The following is a 23,430-nucleotide window of genomic DNA, read 5'->3' as shown; positions in this document are numbered from 1 at the left end:
CTAAATGAGGAGCTATTTTTAATAGTAGTTTAAGCAATTAAGAATTAATTGAATGTTTTTATCTAAGGTTTACATCTTCTCTACTATTTGTCATCAGGTTCTGTTTGTCATCTAATACTGTTGACATCCCACTTTGTCAATTCATTGTGAAAGGATTTTGAAAGCAATACCGGCAGTATCAAGTGGAGAGAAGAACCAGTCCAGAAATGGTGGTAATGTGATCTACTGGGGAGCACATCTGCAACAGTGAAGAGATTGGAATCTAGGTTTGGTTTATTTTGGTATTGTTCTTTTTCCTAAATTTTGTGGATAAAATTCAAGGGAATGCATTATGTACTTGCTTTTACATCCTATGTATTGATATCAGATGGAAATCCAGATTATAAATGGAGTTGTACTTTGAAAAGGCTGGAAATTTTATGCTAAGTTAGAGCCTGTATTTTTAACTATCTTTCAGCTCTGAGAAACATAACATTTATGGTAGAGATATAGTAAATGGTTTTCCAGGTAATTGTGCATCCTGTAATAAAAGTGCAAGTTACTTATGTGTGAGATACTTGGATTCCAGATAGAAACAAACTCTAATAACCTGCAGTGTAAAGGTCATGGTAATGGATTTTTATTTTCTAATCTAAAGCTCACATCATCTCTTGTGAGCCTGGCAGCCAGACTCTGTGCTGCCAGGCTCACAAGAGATGATGGTTATCAGGCTTCTGAAATGCTCTCCCATTTGATAAGTGCAGCCAGGAACTCTGATCTGTTATCTCTGTAGTTGCTCAGTGTCTTCATTACAAGAATCTGTCTCTCTGGTTCTGTTTTTGCAGTAGTTCTGATAATAGCAAGAAACTAGTCAAAAGTTGTGCCTCCTTTAGCTCTGAGCTGTCACAAATCTGATTTCCAGCCATGTGGAATTGTTCAGGCAGTTGTCTCTAGTTACTATTGTTCAGCTGAAGTTACTGGCATTTGGGTTTTTTTGCTACTTTAACCCACTCCTGTGTTAGCAATGCCTTGCAATTAAGTAATGATTCTTTCCTCCCATTCCCTGTACATTCTGTCCTCTGGATAAATACTGAGTAGGAAAAAATGTGAAACATATTCCACTTCATCCTTGCCATGGTATGAGTGACTCTCTTAAAAGATTTTAATCTCTGTAGTACAGCAAGAATATTTTGTATTGCATATATATGATGAAAATGCTCGAAATTTTCTTTTGGCCAACTTTGTGGATGGTTTCTGCCAGCAAATCATGCAGAGAAGGGTTTTATTGTGCGTGCAAGTTCCAAGTTTAATTATCCTGAAAAAAAGGTGATTCTACCTGTATGAGAGTCCAGGCTGGCTTAAGTACTATACTGCAGTCCATGGTTTCTTACAATATTCCTGTCAGTTCTGTAGCTTTACTGTATTAGAAATTAATGTCTCTGTAGTAAGCTGAAAACATTTGTTTAATTTTTTTATTTCAAATTTCCTCAAATCTTTGGTGCAATTCTTTGCAGTTTGATTTTGGTTTTTGTAACAGCAATTCTACACCCTGGTGTAATTATCAAAGAAAAAGCTGGCAGAGTTAAGTTTGCTTTTATTCTGCTTGTTGGTAAAGGGCCCTTGATTTCCTTATCTTCCAGTATGCTTTGTGCATACCATGAAAAACAAGGTGCTGTAGGTAAGGGTGAGCAGGCTTTCTGAATTTGCAGCAAACAAACACCTTTTCTGTAAGTGGGAGGGAAGTTGCACGCTAATGCAAGAATGACCCTGCAGTTATGGGTACTTGGTGCTGTCAGTAAAGGAACTCCAGTGATAGGAGAATGTGTAAATCCAGTTTTCATACACATATGGCTGCGCTTGAAGTGTTTCTTGAAGTACTGTGTGAAGTCTTTGCATAGGGAAATATGAACAGTTTATTTTCCTTTCTCTTAATGTATTTTTTATTTTTTTTAATGCTAAAAGGAGGTTTTCACATGTGTATGAACAGTGGGATAAGGCACTAGGCTCCTATTTAAAATGTGTTTTAGAGCATTTGACAGAATGGCTTTATTTGTGAATTAGAGAAGCCAGTTCCCAGTAACCTCCTTCATAACCAAGCTGCAATCTGTCTCTCTATTCACTTAGCATCATAAGAAATTCATTTTCCAGCACTAAGCTTTTTAACTGACTTTTCTTTCTTCTCAGTATTAGAACAATAAAACAAGATCATCTAACATTGAGTCCTATTCAGATAGTTGTAAAGTGCAATGGGCAATCAGTGGTGACATCAAATTTATTCCAAAGGAGAGGCTGTTTTAGATAATGTTATATAATATACAATAAAGCATGAGTAATTTTATTAAAATTTGCTATGAAGATGCTCCAAACATATGGGGAGCCATCCCTCTGTCCCTTAATACTCAAAAAGAAAGAAAAGTTGGCAGAGGAGCTTCCAGAGAGTAATGAAGAGATTAAGTTTGTAGCAGAATGAAATGGATAGGTTTTGAGTCTTCACTTTTGCTACCCGGGGTAGCAAATTTCTTTAATTTCAAGATGAACCATGGACAATTCAGACTGACAGTTCAAAAGACTGTTGCTGAAGGAGAATGGCTGAGCATTCTTGGAAAAAAAAACTTTGATCCTAAATCCAGAATTTGCAATAGTATCTACACCTGAAACTTTTTATCTTCTTTTTTGTTTCAGTTTATATTAATTGCTGTCATAAATCCTAGTGTACTCAGCAAAGACTACTTGAATGTGTTATCTGGAGAATCCATCAGACCTTTCTGAATAGGCCAACTGTAGAGCATATCAGCAAATCAGCATCTCCTGATTTTGATGTAATTTAGGGAATATGGAAGAAGTTCTGACCAAGGCCAGGGGAAATGGTGATTTATAGAAATTATAAAACAGAGGGGTTTTTGTGCCTTGTCATGATTTCTAGAAAATATAACCAAAGGGGTTTTTTTGTGCTGAGTCTGTTCCTTGTATGCTTGTCTTGGAGCAGAATACCACAGCCAGCATCCAAACTATGCAGAGCCCCAGAAATGAGTAGTGCTTGTAGTATTTGGATCTTCTTAGAGCAATTCAGGAAATACTGGTAGATATTTTGTGTGTGCCACTTCCCCTGCCCATGGTGCTTCCAGATGTCTGCCTTGGGGTCAGAAGCTGAGGAGCTGCTGTTGATGTGGTATTACCTTGAGTTGCTAAGCCACTGTGTGTCAAAATCATATTTTCTGGAAAAATCCCTTTGCCCAGGATTCTTCTCCTGGGACAATGAGAATCTACTGATGTTCTCTAAACATGAATTTAGAGGCTGTGAAGTTCTTCAGAGTTGTATTCTTTAAACCAACATAAAACAATATTCATTTTAAGCAGAGTATTTTTGTTTCCATGAGTTAATGTGTTATTGTCAGAGTAATAGTAATGTGTTATTATCAGAGTGATAATAATACAAATTATTATTTGCAAATAAATAATAATTTGGAAAGAAACCTTGTCACTAGTGTTATGCTGCAGAGTTGAGCTGCTTATGCTAAATATTTGTTTGCTTAGATGCAGGATAGAGTGATACTGGTCTATTATAAAAATACATGTAAATATTATATTTAACATAAACACTTTCCATTGCTCAGTTCCACCAAATGTCTAATTTTCTACTGTAGCTGGAAATTTGGTCTGTAATTCCAGCATGTTCAAACTTTTTATGTAGCCACTTACATGAAATTTCATGTATGGAGTACTGTTGTAAAGAGCACATCATGAAAAAATCTTGCAGTCTGACTTCTCTTAATGAAAGCAATACAGAGCTGGTGGGGAGCTTCTCTGTGAGGCTGTTTGGGAATTTTCTTTGGTTCCTGGTTTTCTTCCTGCTCCATGATAGTGCAGTCAGGAATGCTGTCAGGGTCATTCTGTTCAGAGGTATGTGTTGTTCATCACTCAGCAGCAGTCAAAGTCATCTCCTGTGGACTCTTGGCCAACATCAGCCATTGTCATGTTCTCTCTGATACCACTGTGGTCATTGTGAGTTGAGAATTCAACCTTAGGAACCTGAAATTTGGCATCCTACTTTGTTTGTTTAGATTTAATTTTGGACATGGAATTTCCTGCCTTCTTCCATGATGTTGGTTCTTTGTTAAAGAAGAATTTCAAAGGCTGGTGGCAAATAGTAAATATAGTTAAGGGAGTGTTTTTTCTAAAAATATATTTTTTCTTCTCCGTGCCGTATTTTATCTAGGGAAAGAATGTCTCTCTCAGTTGGGTCATTTAGAAGGCACATTAAATATTCTTCTGTAAGAGGGAGAAATTAAGTATTTTCAGTCAGTTCTGTCAGCATGTTATTCTATTCCATTACTGAAAGGAAAATGTTTCATAGTTCACTAACCTGCCTAGATGCTGCTATGGGAAATTAACCTTGTAAATCAGCGAGCATTCTCTGCGGCCACCTGATCCTAGATTTCCTTAGTTTTGTTAGAAATTGCATGGCATGAGATCATCTGTAGAAAAATGTATTTGGAACGTGGTTCTGCAGTGTGTTTAAGTGAGTGAGCAGGTGCTGCAGACACCTGCTGTGCTTGCTCAGCTCTGCCCTCCTCACCCTGCCCGGGCAGGTCACAAACCACTCCACAAATCCAAGAAATAAATGCCACTGCATCTTTCTTATATAGGACAATGGAGCCTGTGGAGGTCATGCTGGTTTCTTAGAGGGGTTATAAGCAGCTTTTGATGAAAGTAGAAAATAATGCCTATTTTTAGTTATTGCTTTTAGTTTTGTTTGCATTGTCTTGCGTACTAAGAATTAAATTGTCTACTTCAGAGAGTTGGTTTTAAATTTGTTGTTGCTGTGCTTTTTCTGTGTATGTAAATTCTTGATGGATGTTATTTAAATTTGGATTTGAAAACTGAAAAATACTGAGGAAGCTTTTGAAAGATTTTTATTAACTTACACTGATGTGCAAGGGAAAGATTGCATTTGTCAGCATAAATATTTTGTGTCTAGGCATGAATGCTTTCATGCCTGCTTTGCAAGGTTTGGTATGCATGAAATAATTTGAAATGGATTAAGTTATTTTATTCCCATATAGCTCTTAGGAAAAATTTGTGCTTTCCTTTTGCTTAGCCATTTACAATAAAAAGCTTGGTTTCATAGCTTTTCTTAGTAAGGATAAATGAAGAATTAACACGGGGCTCATTATCTCAGGAAATATGTGAATCGTCTTGCTAGAAAACATGAGATGGAGCTGCTTGTAAACCACAGAGTGAATATCCCAGCATAATTGTGGACTTGCAGGTCCCCCATGCTCAGTCAGTGAGGTGAGGTGTGTATGCTCCTGGCTGTGAGCACATGAATTGTACTGTTGCTTAAATTAGTAAACTCATTCAAATGTTAAATGCCTTAAGCACGTTGAACTGAAGTGTTTCTTAGGATGAACCTCAGCTCAGAAGAAAAGCTCCCATAATTTTCTCATGTTTGGGGAGTGGGAAGTTGCTTAATTCATTTTGTAATATAGCATGCACTGCAAAGGAAAGCAACAGCTGTGTTGTGCTTGTGTCTCTATAGATTATAAGTTAAAATTTACAAGGAAATAATTTTATTTCAATATTAACTTGCAGACCTACTGACTAGTGTAACAAAATCGGTTTCATCTATCAGTCTGACCAGAAAGCATTAAGACTGTCATACTGATGTACAGCATCTAATCAAAGGAAGAACACCCAGTTTCAGATTAAGATAATTAGCACTTCAATGTTTTGTAGGACAATAAATCTTCAATGTGTTCTAAGTTCTTTGATATTCCAGTGAAACAATAATCCCCTAGTGGATTTAGTAGGATAATTTTATTATTCCTTTCTTCTCAAGGATGATTTGAAAAGCAAATTATAATTACTATGAATGTTGGCATTACAGTTAAAAAAAATTCTGAAATATAACACTGTTTTGATGTTATAAATTGTTTCACATTAAGATCAAAAGAGAAGAAAGTCAAAACCGTATCTAAGGGCTAGGGCCTTCTTATTTTGATGAAAAATTTCCAACCCCTGGGTTGCAGGTACACTTCATATTTTTTTTGTATAAGCATTTATGGACTCTTGTGTTGTTAGATCTTACACTCTGTGCCAAATTAAAGGTTTTGAGTGTAATTAGCTTTTGGTGTTTCTCTTGTAAGGACACACTGCATCCTTGGTATTTAGAATTTTGCAGTTCTAATTTCAACCCTAAAGTCAGAAATTCTGTGCAACGTAGGGTAACTCAGGCCCGGTAAAAATAGGAGTATTGTGCAAAGATGTGAAAATGGTGCTCTGCTCCTCCTTCAAAAACAGACATTATCAAGAGGTTTCCCTGCTTGGCCGTACTCCTTACCATTTCTGACTGAGTCAGAAATCCAAGGAGGACTCTTCAGGGAAGTTACTGAGGTGAGATGAGATGCTCCTGATAGCTTATGGCTTGCTGGATTGCAAAATGCATCCCAAGGTGAAACATTCACTTAGAGTAACCATCTCTCATTACTTGCATTGGTGAAACCCTCAGTTCATGTTTGCAGGGAAACTGTTTTCCTAATAAAATCATTTTGCTGTGAATCAAAACCAAAAATTTACTATTATTCCTGGTTTAGATCAATTTATGATAATCCTAAATACTTTTTCAAGTTCTTTCTCGTTTTATTTCCCATGGAAGTTTGAGTTCTAAGAGGAGAATGTCATATGGTTCTCCTAAAAAGCAAATTTCCAAATCATGAATTTTTAGAAAAAATCAGAAGCTATAAGTTTTGTACTAGAAACAATGTTTTATACATATCCTGTACACAACAGTAATCTTTATATCATTTTTGTAAGAGTATATGTAGCTTATACAAGTATTGCTAGGGAGTGGAAGAAAAATGCTTAAAGATTTGGTGTGTTTTGAGCTGAGTGTTTGTGCAGGACCATCTTTACAGAAGAGAGATCATTCCAAGTTGTCTTACCTTCAAACTACCCTTGTTTCTTTTCAAGTATTGTTTTAGGTCAGACAGATGTTTTATGAAATTACTCTTTGGTTGGTGAAGTCAGCATGACTCTGAGGCAGCTGGAGGGGGAAATTCTAACTTTGGCTGCTTGTGCAGAGCTGAAGGTTGTCCAGGGGGTGTTCTCAACGTGGTGCCACTGTAGTCAGCTGCTGTGAATCTACAAGTCCCTTGGCACCACACGTTCAGGTGTTTTTACTCATATATCAATGTACAGATGGTCAAGTCATGGGCAGGTGTTACAGAGGGAATTAAAAGAAGGCTTTTTATTAGCCCATATGTAATTTTTTTTTCACATTAAAGCTATTAATGTGCTGTATCGTGATACCACTGAAACCTTTATAGACTGTTTATTCTCTGCTCTTTTCTCCCTGAAATCTCTTAATGAATTTTTACTATAACAGAATCAAAATTAGCAGTGGGTGTGTCCTTCGCAGTGTCTTGGGCTACTCTTAGGTGCACAGATGTTGAGGAAGCAGCTGGTAAAACAGGATGCGATCTACAGAGGTCACATTCACTTTTGGAAGTTTTGAGTTAATCTTTAATGTCTTATGACTCTGTCTTGTTTGCCAAAATCAAACTGAAGGTGCAATATAGGTTTAAAAGGAAAGGGAATGTGCCTTTGAGATGAGTCAATGGTAAAAGTGTATCTTTAATGTCCCACCTCCCCATGTTAATGACATTTTTTAGCAAAGGCTAGAAAGCCTTGATTCACTACTTTAACAGATATGTGCGGTGTGCAGAGCAAAATATTGTGTGCTGTGCACTCAAGGAGATAAAATATTTTTTTAAATTCCGTTCAGGTTGCCATGTTGCATCTGATAGAATGGACCTGTTCTCATGAAGGATTAGCACAGGTTTAAGGCATTGAGCTCTGTGTTTCTGTGCTCAGGTAGCCATTCTCTGTCACTGCAGAGTTTCAGTGCAAGTTGATCTAGATGGCATCAGGTTTTTATTTTTGATGGGGGAAGAAATGGCAAGGGAACAGCAAAAGGAACAACTTGATTTTAATGCTAAGATACTGTAAAGATGGGAGTGAGGAAAGCAAGCTTGCTTTTCTTTCTTTGCTGTTGGTTACAGAAAAAAAAGCTGTCTTTTTTTTCCCCCTTTCCTTTTGTTTTTCCTTCTGGCTTTCAGTAAATGACTTAGGTAAACCTCAGTCTTAATGTTGTGCCTTGATAAAATACTTGGGATAACCAGCTTTAAATCATGTCTTAAGAGAACGATGGAAGACATTAGAAAATAAGTAATCTAGAAGTGGAAATGAAAAAAGTGAATTCTGTGATGTAGGGGTAATGACAGCAGGCAAGTTATGACATTAACTATAAAAGCTTTTGTATTTTAGACTTATTTCATTGTTTAATTGGAATTTGATTACTGGCTGAAGAATACTCTGGTTTTCTTATGGATAGGTGATATGCAGTGTAAGACTATGTGTGGTGAGTGATGATCAGAGGTGGAAGGAGGACTAGGGAAAAGGATAATCAATGACAAGAATAAAAACAAGGACAAAATCAACAAGCATACCTACTGAAAGGGTATGATGCTATAAGCTTTGATCTGAGGCACTGCTTTTCTAAGTTCTATTAATATTCATTTTGTTAATTATAAAGTAAACACCATTCATAGGAACCATTCTCATTATGGTAAAGTATCTATTTTTCATTCATTAATAAGGTTATTTCTGTTGTTCTCCTTTAATTCTGCACTTTGATTCTGGCTTTTTTGCACTTCAAACAATTTCAGCTAAAGGGCAACACAGGATTTTTTTAACCATTCTAAAGAGCATGATAGTGTCCAACAATTAATTTTTGTAACTAATGATAATATTTCATGTGTCCAGTGGGAATGAAAAGGTTGCATTGTGATTTTGTGTAGCATGAGGGGATGTTGAAAACAGCAGTTAGAATATAGTTTTGTACTATTTTCAAAAGCAAAACTGTGACCTTACAACTGTCAAACACTATAGAATTCATTAAATATCTTTATCCTGAATAAAGTTAAGGTGTGGTATTCAGTGAATTTAGTGGAAGTTAGAGCACATTGCTACTGTACAATCCCATGCCTATTGCAATTAGAAAAATAATGAAAGTTTAGTTACTCAAAATGCAGTTTTCGTTCAGTTTGGACTTGTACTGTGGATACTTCATAAATTATTCATATTGGAAAATAATTGGATTATAGATGGTAAATTTTTAGAAGCTGAAGCATATTCTCTGCTTTTGACTTTAAATAAGAGATATCATATGCAAAATTATTTTTTCTGAACCCCAGTTGGATGCCTTCATAGTAAACCTTACAGTTCTCATGGTATGAAACTGGAAGGTCCTATCCTGTCTCTTCTCTCTAAATTATTGCTGTTTAGAACTTTTATTATTATGGGTTACTCAAATAATCCACAGGAGTAATGGAATAGGCATGATGATATGGCAGTATCTTTTTTTATAATTATTTAATTATGCTCTCTGACTTGAGAAAGGAAAATATTTAAGTAATATTCTTGGACTAAATCTTGAAATCAATACAGAAGGTTACACATGATTTCAAATGTGTAACATTTGACTGTATGTTTGAAATACATTAATATAAGTACATGAAAATATTCCAATGACAATAATCATGGCTGTAGTTTATGAACCATGGGCTGAATACTTAATGCTTTATAGTTAAAAAGTTTTTGGTAGGCTGTCTATTGGTAAGGATGTAGAGAGATTGCTCACACCATCTCTGTTTGCTCTGAAATCCCTTTGTCACAGCACTGATCCCACATGTTGTATGGGTTTGCACTCCATTAACAATGGCTTCTGCCTTCTGTGATGGGACAAAGAAAAACAATTGTGTTGAAAAAAACTATAGTGGGCTAGGCCTTGTCCAGATGTGGATTTCATAGCATATCTGATCCTATTTTGTGTTCTCTGTCTGCCTCTTTGGACTGCCCTTAGGGTGAAATGATGGCTGAGACAGAACAGCAGTTCTGCCTAAGATGTTGTACTTCATCATACTCACAGGAGTCAAGGGCAAAATCTGGGAGTAGAACAAGCTGTAAAAAGCTGACCCAGCAAAGAAACTTCCATTGATTTCCCCCAAAGGGTTACCTGAGCAGACTGTTGATAAGCTTGATCTTTAACTCAAATATTCCTTTAAAAAAACCCACTTGGACTTGTTCAAAGGCATTTTCTCATGAATGTGTTCCATACCATAGCTTGTAGTGCAAATGATAAACTCCTGATGTGCAAATACCTCAGGTCTGGTCCTGCTAGAGATTACAGTTGTTAGCTGGGTAATGTATTGCTGTAATAGACACTCCACGTAATTTTGACAGACTGAGATGTCCTCCCTCATCATCTTCATCATGACAATACTTTATCTTTTATAGTGCTCTTCTCTCTATGATGGAAAGAGGCTTGGATTAATTATCTGGCAAACTGATGTGGTTTTTTTTCCCACATCATTGAACTTGTACCGTGGTCAGAAAAATATGTAAGATGATATAATTTTTCTGTGTCAAGCTAAATGCAAATGAAAATTGGGAAATTTTGCAAGTAAATTAAGACAGAAAAGCTGTGGTCTCCCAAATGCTTTGAGAACAAACCTAACTTTTCTTGGAATGGGTAGGAATTGAAATGTATCCTGCAGATGTCTGTAACTAAAAATGCATATATATCTTAAAAAAGGGCAGTCAAAATGGTCTTTGAATAAGGATCCACATAATCTCTTGTGTAAATAAAGTAAGAAAGTGTGGAAAGTTTGCACAAAATGCAGGACAGTAGAGGGGCATCATGTTATGGATTGCATATCCAGACTTTGAGGTGAGAGATCACCAGCTGCAAAACAGACCTAAGTCATAAAATCTACTTAGAGAGTAGAAAGTTGGCTTTTTGGTCAGCTTTTCCCACAGTCTTTTAGGAAACCTGTACAGATTTAAGTGTTGTTTTTGGGGGTGGTTCTTTGGTTATTTCTTTGTTAGTACTCATCTTACAATCTCTTTTGTATCTTTCTCCTTGACTTGAATTGTCCAAAGTAAACCCATTATGTGTTTCTTCCTTTCTGTTTGCTACTAGGCTCAGTTCCATTTCTCATTTAAGCTTTGGAGAAAAACAATTCATCAGCATTCAATTTACATGAGCAGGAGAACTTCTTTTTAAGTCCTCCAAATGTACTTCTTCAAGATCAGTAGATTGTGTGGTTTGTTGTAATTGCTCAGGCCTGAGGTTGGCTTCTTGCATTGCCATCGTGTTCCTCTGGTGGTTGGAATTTAGTCAGATATTTCCTAGGATTTGCTCCAGATAAAAACTGCTTCCTTAAAAGAATAAGGCTGTACTTCCACATGCAAATAAGGATTTGAAAGAGAAATCTCGATTGTAAATTATGTTTAATGTTGTGTAGATTGTCATAACCTCATAAACATCATGATCATAGCATGGCATTACGGAATTAATAATCAGTGAGTCTATTAATCCATTTGCATTGTAGTGTAGGGTACTTTTAAGCTTAAAAGTGGATTCATGTTTTAAATCCACTTGACTTTCTAAATTAATTATTTAAAACATTTATTTTATGTGCAGTTGGTATATATGACAGTAAGTTATTCTGAATTTCTATTTTTACATAGGATTTTTTTATTTGGTTTTGAAAAATGACTGTCCATTGTAGATGAATTATGGTGAGATTTTAATATCCTGCTGAGGAGGGAAAAAAACACCTCATATAAGTGACTGTGAAAAGCAGTTACAGATTCAAGATGCAAAGAGTAGATGGAATAATTCTCTTTCTGTTGAAAGAGGTGAGTGTGCATAAGTGTAAATTAGCTTTAGCATTATAAAATTTGAAGTAGTGTTTCTTCTTTAATTATTTAAATCGGTCTTCAAATCTGGTAGAAGCCATGCTTGCAAGTAGCAGGAAGCATGTACTTCAGATCTGTGCATTCTGTCTTTCTAATTATATTTGGGATAAGTTTTATGTGTCTAGATAACTCATTTGCAAAAGTTACCCATGAGGGGATCATCAACACAGCTATGGCATGTAGAAATGTCTAAAATATAAGACTCCAAATAGATTAAAAATAGCAAGAATACTCTTGAATGAAAATAAGTTCTTGAAGGTGAGCTATCAAACAATTTTCTCTGCATGCATTGCCTAAAATAACCCTCCTGCCTTGTATTATGCAAAAGCTAAGTGTGAACTGTGTTGGCTGGATAAGAGAATTCTATATAATGCACCTTTCCTTGATTTCCTGGACTTCTATAACACCCAAATATCATGAGTGTTTTGTTGGTATTTTAGAAGTCATGATGCAGTTCTGATTTATAATCATGGCTCAGGAATTATCTTGGCAGTCTTGTCACTGATTTTAGTGAATGTTGATTCTGGCCTGTACCCTATTATTCAAATAGTATATAAACTTCTGTAGATAATGATTTTGAGCTAATTTTTTAAATGCTGTATAACTTAGAAAATTATACTTGGATTCATGCTTTGGCTGACTTTTTACTTGGCTATTATGTGAATAGAATAATTATGCATTTGTTGTTTAAGATTTGATGCTTGGGTGGGCTACCACTGTTTTGGTGGAAACTCCATTTTAGTTGTAAATCATTTTGGGGAGAGGGGAAGCATTTAGCAGCTGTTTGCAAACTTGGTGGCATCTTCTGTACATTGTGACTTCTTTGCTCTTAGGTGTGGCTTGTGGCTTTGGTGATGAGGTGGTGGAAATAGTGAGGCAGATGAGGGATTTTTCTCTAATTGTCTCCAAGGTACAGCAAGTAAATTTTGAAACACATACTTTATTACTACGTAGCCTTTTACTTTGAAAAAATATTGCTATGAAAATATACCAGGCATTTTGATACTTATATAATGGTTAAGAAATTTCTGATTTTACCATTCAATCAGCAATATATCTTAGATGTTTACAGTGATGAATTAAAAAAATAATGATGAATTACACAAGTGGTGGAGGTTTCTGCAATGTGATTTTATTTGAGGTATCATGCAATAGGGCTGTCAGGATAGCAGGCTTTTTTCATGGGCAATAATCCTTCTAGGCAACAAAAATCCTGCAGGCAATTTCATAGAGGTGAGCGAGTTCTTTAACTGACAAGGAGCTTGTGAGGCACCACAAGAAAGCAAACACCTTTACTAGCAATCAGTCAGTTGGTACATCAAAGCAGTAATTAACCTAAAACTGGCAGAGGAACACATGAATGTGAGGAAAATGAGGAGTACATTTACCTGTAGCTCATGTGTTTCTTCCAAATTTGCACTAGTAAGAAATCTGGTCTGTTTTCTTAGGGTATGTTTTAGAAGGTTTTCTGTATATGCAAAAAAAAAAAAAAAAAAAATCCAGAAATTCAATGTGTGAAGTGAGATTTGTTGACTCTTTTTTTGGCATAATCAATTGAAAGTATTTTTAATATAAAGGAAGATATCTTGAAAGCTTCCTGGAAAAGTATGAGACAATTCTGTAATAGTTGTTTCACATAAGGTTTTGTAAACCATGTCATGTAGCTCCTGTTGCTATAAATAGATGCTAACTGCTGCACTGTTGAATGCAAAATAGAGTCAAACTCCTGAAAACTGAGATTACCTGTATTGTAATGATTTTTTGATTTCATTGCAAAATTCCTGTAATTCACACTTGATGTTACCCAGAATAACAATCCTTTTAGACTGTTAAAAATATCAAAAGAAAGCCTGCAAATTAGTTTTGTCTGGGTGGTAATAAGCATTCATGGAATAAATAGATGGGTCATGGTTAAACACAATGGAAAGTTTTAGATATATCTATCTATCTAAAAAGCTCTGGCTTTTAGGTAATTTTCTTTTTCATTTTCCTGCATAACTGATGGCATAGAGTGTAAAGTGTTTTTCCAGAAAATTGACATTGTAAGGAGATAAGAGCCTTGTTGAACTGCACCGTAATTTTCTTTCTGGACGTAAATAATCCTGTATTACAGTCTGTGTTATAGACTTTGTGTCTTTGTAGGTACAAAGTTGTTTACTGTTTTATTTAGAAGCAACAGTGACTAATTTCTAGTATTTCTTGAAATGGAGGGAGAAGGGTCTGCATCATTTGGGATTGATTTCAAGTGTTGTAGCACTAAGGGTTTAAGGTATGTAATTTGCTACAATTCCTTCTAGTTGATATGAACTATATAAACAATGGACTAGTTTGTTTGGTGTTGAATTAAGCTTGTAAATTAAGAAGTCAGGCCTGCTTTGACTTGTGTGCAAGGTTAGTGGGGACAGTTGAGTGGCAGTGACTCAGGACCTCCAACTGGAAGGCAGAGCGCTTCTGACGGAGCTGGATTTTAGGTGGGGGTAGAGCTTTGGTCTTGTCTGTTTGCAGTCACTAAAAGCTCCCTGTTTTGACTGGTAAACATTGATTTTACAACTTATGTGCAAAGCAAGGTAGTATTAGTATCCTTTTAGTGAGCTGAGAGAAATTGTGGTTCATATCCAAATGGTGCAGTAGACAGAATTAAGTGTGTAGACTCAAACATGTGATGTGGAAATCCTCCACTACTTGGTTGTTTAGCCTTGCTAGTTACCAAACAGGTGAATAAGTACACAGTGTAATTGAGCCCAAGTCTCTTCCTAGGTAGATCTCATTGAACCCACACGGGTTTCTCCCTCTTCTGTGCAATATGCTAATAGACTGGCTCCAGAACATGGACTGCATTTTATTAAATTTAGTTTATTAAATACCAGGGTTTGATATTTAAACTGTACACAAGTGGTGTATGAAGTTTTAATTGAATCCTAGATCTTTATCTGCTTGTATTCTCTCAAACCTTTCCACTGCCCACATCAGTATAACTTTCAAAACTTGTTCTGCTGATGTTGAGCTGGGATCCTTGCAGTGGTAGGAGCTGAACTGACTGGAATCATGCTGGGGTGCAAAGGGATTGTTGGTTCAATAAGGAGATTGAGTGCATGTGTGCATTTATATAGAAATGATACATATATACCTTATATATTTATTCACTCTTGTAAGTAAAATAGTTGGACTTAGAATTGTAGTAAGTTGTTGAAATGATAGTAGAAAGAACATGGGGGTTTTTTTTCTATCTTACTTGTTATTTTTTTCATGGCAAAACAGAAAGTAGATTGCTCAACAAAGGAGAAATATGGGTTGTCAAGTGGCAATCTACTTAATTTCCTTTTTGTAAAAATGTATAAAATGTTTTGGATTTGATGTACTTTGGGAAGAGGAGTGGTGGGTTCCTAGCAACAGTCAAATCTTGTCTTGCTCTCCTTTTCAGTGAAGTGCATTTTCTGAAACTGAGTGTGGTGGCATACAGATATTGTTGTGGCCTTAGGAGCTGATTACTTACTGCTCTTTGTTGCCAAGTGTCATTGTACTGTGATTCTGTATCTGAATGTAAGATTTTTTTACTTGTTGACTTCTTTCTGCTAGGGTTGATATTTAAAACATGAAGTTTCTGAAGCCAAAAGTGTAAGAAAAATGCAGTGCATATATTTAATAATCTTCTGGCACTGTTAGGGGATAACTATTTTTCTCTCAATTTTTTTTTTAAACTGAGTTTGGGTATCAACTATATTTTTAATATTAGATTGTAAATTCTGCTTTTAGCAATTCATTGCCAGTTTAGCATCCAGCATGTCTGTGAATTCAGTCTTGTTATGTTTTTAGAGTAGGTAAATTAAGTCTAGCAAGCAGAGGAAAACTAATGAGGAAGCATTCACAGAATGCAGAAATTGTGCCTGATATGAAGTAAACAAGTATAGGCCCTATTCTTTATCTACTTTATAATTTTGAACAAAGGAAAGAAAGTTAAACCCAAGCATGCTAATATGGCACAAAGTTGATCTAATTAAATATTCAAAAGATAAATTATAAGATAAGTCCAGTGGCATTCAAACTGGCACCAAGCAAACAAATACCAAAGCCAAAACCTCTGGGGAGAATAGTGAAAGGCCCCAAAGTTTTGTGTACAGAGTTATAATGAGAAGTGACTTTACAAACCTAAGTCTAGTGTTGGCAGCTGCTCTAATTCTGTAGAGTCCATCAATTTCCTCAGTGCAGTGTTATCACGGATGCATGTTTATAATCTAAATAATCTTGGACTTCCTCCTAATTGTTCTGACTTTTTTATTGTGTGAGAAACAATTCTGGGCCTTGCTCTGGTTTTCATAGCTTTGTTGTAGCACCTTTATGTGATACCCACTCTGTCCAGAAGACCAGGGAAAAGGTCTACTTTTTTGGCAGTATTTCCTGAAGTAAATATCTGTCATGTATTGGTCAGGCATATCTGGATTTTATTAGCCAGAATAACCCACCTGGCTTTCCTTGTAGCTTGGAAGGTAATAAGTGATTAACAAATCTCCAGTAACTATAAATTGAATTATCTAGATATACTGAGATGAGGGTTCAGTATATCTCTGACTTCTCAGAGAAGTCAGAGGCTTCAAAACTGTAAGAAAAGCTCTTGAATGTTGGCCTCTTAGATGTGCATGTGAAATGAGACACAGGAAGGAGGCAGCTCTTAGGAACAGAACTATTCCTGCTATCCTCTATAAGCCTGCCTAAGTACTGCTTTCCCTTACTTAGGGTGATAACTCAAGCTAACACCTGTTGGATGCCATTGTATTTTCATGGGTGATTTAGAGATTTGCTGCCCATTTTGAGTGATCTTGTTCAGAAATTATTTAAAATGTTCAGTAGTGTAGACAGAAAGTCAAGTTAGAGCTGCTGTGACAGTGCTTCCATCATCTGTCAGCATCCTCTGAGTGTCATGAGCTAAACCTTAAATTTTATTTGAACTGCCTGATGTCTGCCACGGGGCAAGATATCATTGCTAGAGAGAAATCCTCTCATCTTCTGTGACTACATCCCCTATTAGATGTAAGAACTGTTGGTATCCAGAGGTGAATTGCACTGGACCTTTACAAGGCACAGGAATCATCCATCCATCTCCCCATCAAGGAAAAGGATTCTGAGCAGAGAGGGCCCTTTGACTCTGCAGTGGAAACTGCTTGCAAAATCTTGCTCTAATAATAAGGTTCTGTCTAAAAACTTTTGCAGAGGAAGGTTATTTATGGAAATTGTCAGGTGCTCACTGCTGTGGTTGTTCTGGTATTTGGACATCAGGTTACAAAAAGAGAAAAACTACTGTATCAGTATCCATGAAGTGAATTAGAAAGTAGATTAAAGGAAAAGTTCAGAAGTCAAAGCTGGAGAGAGGTTCAGATTGCCATGCAAAATTTTAGGGAAGAGGGTCATAATCTTTCTGAAATATTCTGTGCATGTTCTCTCTAACTAATACATTGGGTCTGTTAGACAAAACCAGACAACTAATTTTTAACACAGAAGGACTTTGAGGACAACTCTGACATCCAGAGGAAAGAAGAGGCCTTATGAAAATTAGAACCACTGCTAAAGTATAAATGCTGTTTTGCTAGTGAGAAATGTCAGTGAAATTTAAAATATTGTGTATTCCCGAGAAGTGTCACTACAATAAATCCTCTTTGTGGAATAGATATTTCACAGTTGAAAGGTAGTGCTGTGCAGTAGTCTGTTGTTCTGGTACTTAAACTCTTCAGGGAACAATTCCCATAAGGGGGTGACATGTGAGAAATGAATTTGTAATGAATTTTTAAAAATTGGTGGCCAAGAAATGTATCATCTATATGATTCAGGGAGAAAAAAAGGAAAGCAAGAAATGCTGCGAAATAGACACATTCTTTGTACACACCTGAAAAGAGACTTGTATGTGATATCCAGGCAGATATCAGCTTTAAATTTTGTTTAGTTAAGTAACATCAGTATTAACGTACAGACCTTTATCTGCAGAGGTGTGTTCAGGCTTCAAATATTTTCCTGTCCATTTGTTTCAATTTGGCAGCATGAGATCAAAGCCCAAGGCTTTACACCCTCATTTGTGCCCCTGGATGGATGATCATTGTTTCATACAGAAACAGGCAGACCTGAGAAATAGTGAGCTGATACATCCATTGCAGGGGATGGAGACAGCCAGCTAGATGATAATTTGATAATTTTGATAATTTGCTTACAAGCACCTAATTTTGATAATTTTCTTCCAAGCACCTAATTTTTCTAAGACGGTGTTATTGGCTCTGTGTACATGTGCCTCTATGGCTATAACTGCAAACAGTTTAGTCTGAATAGTATTTATAGGTTTTATTGTTTCCTGCTCCCTCTGACTTTGTGGTGCACAAGTGGACCTAAATGCCTTAATAATGAATTATTGCTGGGTAGTTAATCAGCTTCCCCTGCTTTAGACAGTTGCCTCCCAGAATTTACCATAATTCACCTCCATCAGCCAATACCCATAGACATTAATTCCCTCCTAATATTGTCAAGAAGATGTCAGGTAGTACTGAAAGGGTGTGATTGCATCTCTTGGATCTAAGCAAAATTTATTAGTTTTTTGCCTCTGTTCTCTTTCTACACATTTATCTTGCCAGTACCATGAGCTGGACTGAGGACACATCATCAGGGTGCAATCAGGAGCAGGTCTGTCCAAGTGAATAGTAAATTCAGATTTGCAATGGGAAATGAGTAATTCCCCAGCAGGCAAGTCACAAAACCAGGTACTGACAGCTGGGGCAGTGAAAATTCTCCTTTCAGTGGCCTTATTTTAAACACCAAGATGAAAATATGCTTAGAAGGTGCAAATAATGTCTGCTCTCATTTCAGTCAGTGAAATTTGCTCAGCTTCGTCTAGGAGCACTGGAGATATTTTTGTATTTCAAAGTGCATATGACTATTTGCCCAGTATTTGGAAAAGTAACTCAGATTTTGTGTTTCTATTCAGACCCAAAACACTTTGATATTTGTTTATTTTATTAGTGTATCAAAGTTCATTAACACTGGAAAAAGTGATCCTGTTTCTTCAATTAATAATACCACAGTAATTGCCTGCTTATTGATCTTTATTTGGATGCATCCCTGTCCCTATGGATCAATGTGTTTGAAGATGAAGCGAGGTAGAACAGCTGAAGGAAAAGGCCAAGCTAAATATTCATTGAAATTAACAGGACTCTTCCCTTTGACTTTAAAGAAAAAAAAAATTAGTCTAATTAGAGACAATTGAGGTAAAGAGGAAAAAAATGAGACCCTTTGATTTGAACACACTTTGGAGCAGAGCATGGAGAGATATAAGAATGTGGGATGGGAGAGAGGGAATAACAATGTTATTAGGCAGATAGCTGGTACTGCAATATAGGCAGATCTAATAAGTGTAGGAGGATAAGGAAATAACTACAAAAGATAATATTTGAACACTTTATCAAGTTTGTCCTCCTGGTGGTTGAAACAAATTTTCTGCCAAGGTCTTGTGGGAGCTGTTTCTAGTGAAGGGAGCACACAAGTCATGAACAAAATGAAGTTCTCTGAATAATTCTAAGTAGGGCAAAGAATTAGCCCTTCACCATCATGCCTGGATTTGGATCTGGGGAGAATCTCCATGGAAAAAGATTGTGGAGTGTGGTTGTTCTGAAGGAATAATGTCCAAGGCACCCAAAAAGCTGCGTTGGCTGATGTTGCCTGTCCTGCCTCCTCCCAGTATTTTCAGTCCGTGTGTCAGAGCCTTCCTTGGCACGTGAGACATTCTTTGAACTGTTGAAATGGTTCCTTGGGACTTCCTGTTTCTTGGCAAAAAAGTAGGAGCCATTGTAAATTATCATGATCCACAATCCTTGATATTCTCCAGGTCATCCCCATGCATCTTTTGAGGAGGAAGAACAAATCTAATTTCCTCCACTTTCAAGGAGTGTGTCTTGTGTGTTGTATATTCCCTTCAGGTGCTTGCCACCTTTACTGAGGGTGAACTTGTAGGATTTGTTGGTATAAGGATTTGTTGCAAACTTGTTCACAAGAAAAATTGTGTGTACCTATTACAATTTTACATGAATTAGAGATTTGTCAAAGGTCAACAGAATAGTGTAAGTTGAAAATAATTTTTGAGTGTAGCAGACCAACCTCTGCATGCTTCATATAAAAATACTTGTAAGAACCTTTCACTTTTTCATTTATCATTATGTACTGCTTCTGTTTACCATAAAAAAGACCCCACAGAACGTATTTGAAGAGGGTGTATTTGATGTATTCTTTCTTTTTGAAAGAAGAATAGTTTTATTGTTTCTTTTCATGGCATGTTCTTAGTTACCAGATGAACAACATTTTCAGAGGAATATTCAAGCAAGTGTTATGTGTACAATATACAAGTAAATGTACACTTACTTTTGGCAATCCTTTAAGAACTAGAGACTAATCTTAAAGTAGGATCCCTTTCTTTCTGGGTGTATCACTTTTATTTATTCCCCCAAACAAGCTGCAGCTGTCCCATGTTACCCTGGGAGGAGCAGCTCTGGGCCTGGTGCTTCCCCAGGAGTTTTTGGCAGCTGACTCTTGATGAGTTAATTTGGTAATTATGCTGCTGCATTCCGGATCCCTAAAAGATGTCTCCCACACACCTGAATGTTGCAAGATTATATTTTATTTCCATATTTTCCTCTTCTCTGTCCATGATCAGCCTTTGTAAAGATAAAGAAGAGGTTTTAACACCTGTTACTTAATTAAATGGTGACCATATAGATGTATCTATATTAAATGTTTCTGTTAGATACTTTGGAGACTTCTATTTTGCTTGTGTGTTCTTTACTATTTGCAGGAAACTTTCAAACTCCTGATGGGCCTTGAGTTCTTTTCAATTCTTGACCAGACCATGCTTACCCTGTCTTTCTACTTGTTCTCCCTTTAATTTTAGCCCTTAGCGTTCTAAACAGCATAGTTTTATTATCTAAATTATAAATATTTAAGTTTATAAATAACAGAAATATTTATTGTACATTGTAATATAATTAAATAAATAATATAACACAGCTGGTGTTACTCCTCAGGAGATCCTCGTGGTGAAGCCAATGAGGCACAGCTGTAACCAGTCAAGGGGTTTGATTAGAGACAGAAACGGCTGCTGGTGGACCTGGTGCCTTCACAAGGACAGAAAGTTCTAGAGCTCCTTCGTTTTGCCACCTTCGCTCTTGATGGTAGGAGAACCTGATGGAGTGAGTGTGAGGTAATGGTACCTGAGCTTTCACAGTCTGTGGGTGAGTAAAATTTGGTTTGACTTTTGTTGTTATATTGGACAAGATATTGTAGCTGATCTGTCAAACATAGTAAAATTGAAATAAGGGCCTGCAAATGATTCTGTAGGAAGAAGTGGTTAATGAAACAGCAAAAAAAGTGTGAGCTGGCTACTGAAGATTGATAACACAGATATTTTTGTCTTTGTTTTTGCAGTAGTAATTCCATGTGTTATACTTTAATGTTTTTCAGTTTAGATTGCTATATGAGTATGAAGTTTGTCTTGCTCTCTCTTTGTTGGGCAGCTTTATGGCCATGATACTGAGTAAATGTTAAGCTTATATATGCTGATTTGTACTGGGGATTATTTGTGGGTTTTTTTCCTGCTTGAGGAAGCATTAGCAAACATGTTTGTTTGCTAATGCTTCCTCAACCATTAGCAAACAAACATGTGCTGCATTGTGCATAAATATTCCAGGTGGGAGCAGGCCTTTGATATTGCCTGTATTTCTGTTATAAAGCAGATATAAGTGATACAATTCTGCTTGCTCTCTCAATGCTCCTTTTTTCTGTGGGTTACTGTTGGGAAGGTGTTTGGCTGAGGAATTCTGGATGTGTTTTGTGAGAGTGTGGGAAGTAAAACAGCAACTGGTGGAAAAAAGCTCCAGGACTCATTTTCACTTGTAATAATAGTTTCTCTTTATGATATCTTTGTGTTTATTCTGTTTGTTTTCTCACTTGAAATGGTAGTTTTTGTTTACTTAAATGGGTTCACATTTATGACCAAAGTTTTTTTCTTCTTATGGTTCAGATCTTATTAGCTTACATAAAAATATTTCTTACTGTAAAACCTTAAAATACTTAGTTTACATAGGACTAAACAGTCTCATTTGAAGGAGCCTCCTTTCAAATTGAAGTCCTCCTACTCCTAGAAATGCCGAAAGTCCTCTGAACCCCATGTTTGTACAGGGAATTATTTAAGAAATATGCTTAATGAAATTAAAAATATAAGAACATATCTTTGATAATTCATATTTTAAAATATATAAAGATTAAATAATTGCTTAAAATAATGTAATAATTTAAATACATTTTGAAAGCTTTACTTACAAACTCTTGTAAGAATTTGCTGATGTGCAAAATTTCCATGCCAATTCTGAAAGCTGTCGGAGACAAGGGAGTTCTCTTATGCCTTTTCCCTTTCCTCCTAATGAGTAGAAACATGGCTATTAATTTGCTATGAGTGTGGTAACTCCTCCCAGCAGTGCTAAAGGATCACAAGGGTGACTCAAAATGCAATTTTTAACTGTGGCCTGTCTTGTGGCTGTGAACATGGTGTTCTTTCAGAAGATGAGCTGTTTGGTGATTGCAACTCGATGCCTGCTAGCTGGATTTTTGTTTATTTGGCTGGCTGGAAAAGGCTACTGTATTAACAGCAACTAATACAGTAGGGTTTGCACATAAAATAGGCAGAGGAGAATGCAAAACTGAAGTGAATGAGTTGCCTCTCCTGTTCCATTTTTGGGGGAGTGGGTGACTCATTTCTTGAGGGTTTTATTTCTAAGAGTTGGATTTGACTTTGTTGATATTCCTTTCAGAATCTAGATTTTCTATTTTGGCTTGTATTTTCCATGTTGACTTGAATTATCATAGTGTCAGAAAGTCAATATGCCTTTGTAAGTAAGTAGTTGTTTTGTACTTTGTAAATAAGAAGTTTGCCAAAGTATTTTTTTGTGCCTGAGTCCAGAGAAGAGAAATGGAAGAAAACGAGTGTAAATACTGTTGCAATTTGTCTACTTAAAAACTCTTTTAATATATTTTTTTACTGCACTGATTGCTGAATTTAATCAGAGTCCAAATACATTTCAAACCTCTCCAGTGTTAGGAAGCTTGGAGATGGCAAGTTCAACATTACCTCATGTTGTTGGCATGGTCTCTTTCCAGCAAGGCTGAATGGCACATGAGAATCCACTTTGTTTTTCCAGGAGAACCAGTGTTTTATGGTATTGTGGAAAACTTCAAGTCATTACTGAGCCAAACCTTTTTCAGTTTTTTTGTTTTTGGTTTGGTTTTTTTTTTTTTTTTTGGGTAAATGAATCCATAACAACAAACTGTTTCAACTGATTTCTTATGCCAGTTCTGCAGGGGATGTTCAGATTTGTTGATGAGCTCAGCCTGCTTGGAAGAGTGCAGGCTGTCCCCTTTGTCATGACTGGGTTATTCCTTTGGGACTGTGAGCTCACAAGGAAATGTCCTTCAGCTCTTACCCTGACCTAGATTAAGAATATTATGGCATAATTGTTAAACTTTTTTTTTTATGTTCTTTGTGTATTTGTAGACTTGTACTGCTGCTGCATAAATTCATTAGGAACCTTTATGAAATGCCTGGCATGGTTGTGG

At 36.3% G+C, this 23,430-nt stretch overlaps 1 long non-coding RNA gene across 1 annotated transcript in view; it reads left to right on the top strand.

The window, feature by feature from the left end:
- LOC135308598 (uncharacterized) overlaps positions 1–23,046 on the top strand; it is a 39,065-nt gene extending 16,019 nt beyond the window's left edge. The window contains exons 9-10 of the long non-coding RNA XR_010368981.1: positions 98–266; positions 20,847–23,046. This is a non-coding gene — a long non-coding RNA (uncharacterized LOC135308598). The remainder of the gene's footprint in view (positions 1–97; positions 267–20,846) is intronic.
- The last annotated feature ends 384 nt before the right edge of the window (positions 23,047–23,430 follow it).

Source organism: Passer domesticus, chromosome 10 (genome assembly GCF_036417665.1).
Source record: "Passer domesticus isolate bPasDom1 chromosome 10, bPasDom1.hap1, whole genome shotgun sequence".
Lineage (NCBI taxonomy): Eukaryota > Metazoa > Chordata > Aves > Passeriformes > Passeridae > Passer > Passer domesticus.
This window is presented reverse-complemented; position numbering and strand designations above follow the sequence as displayed.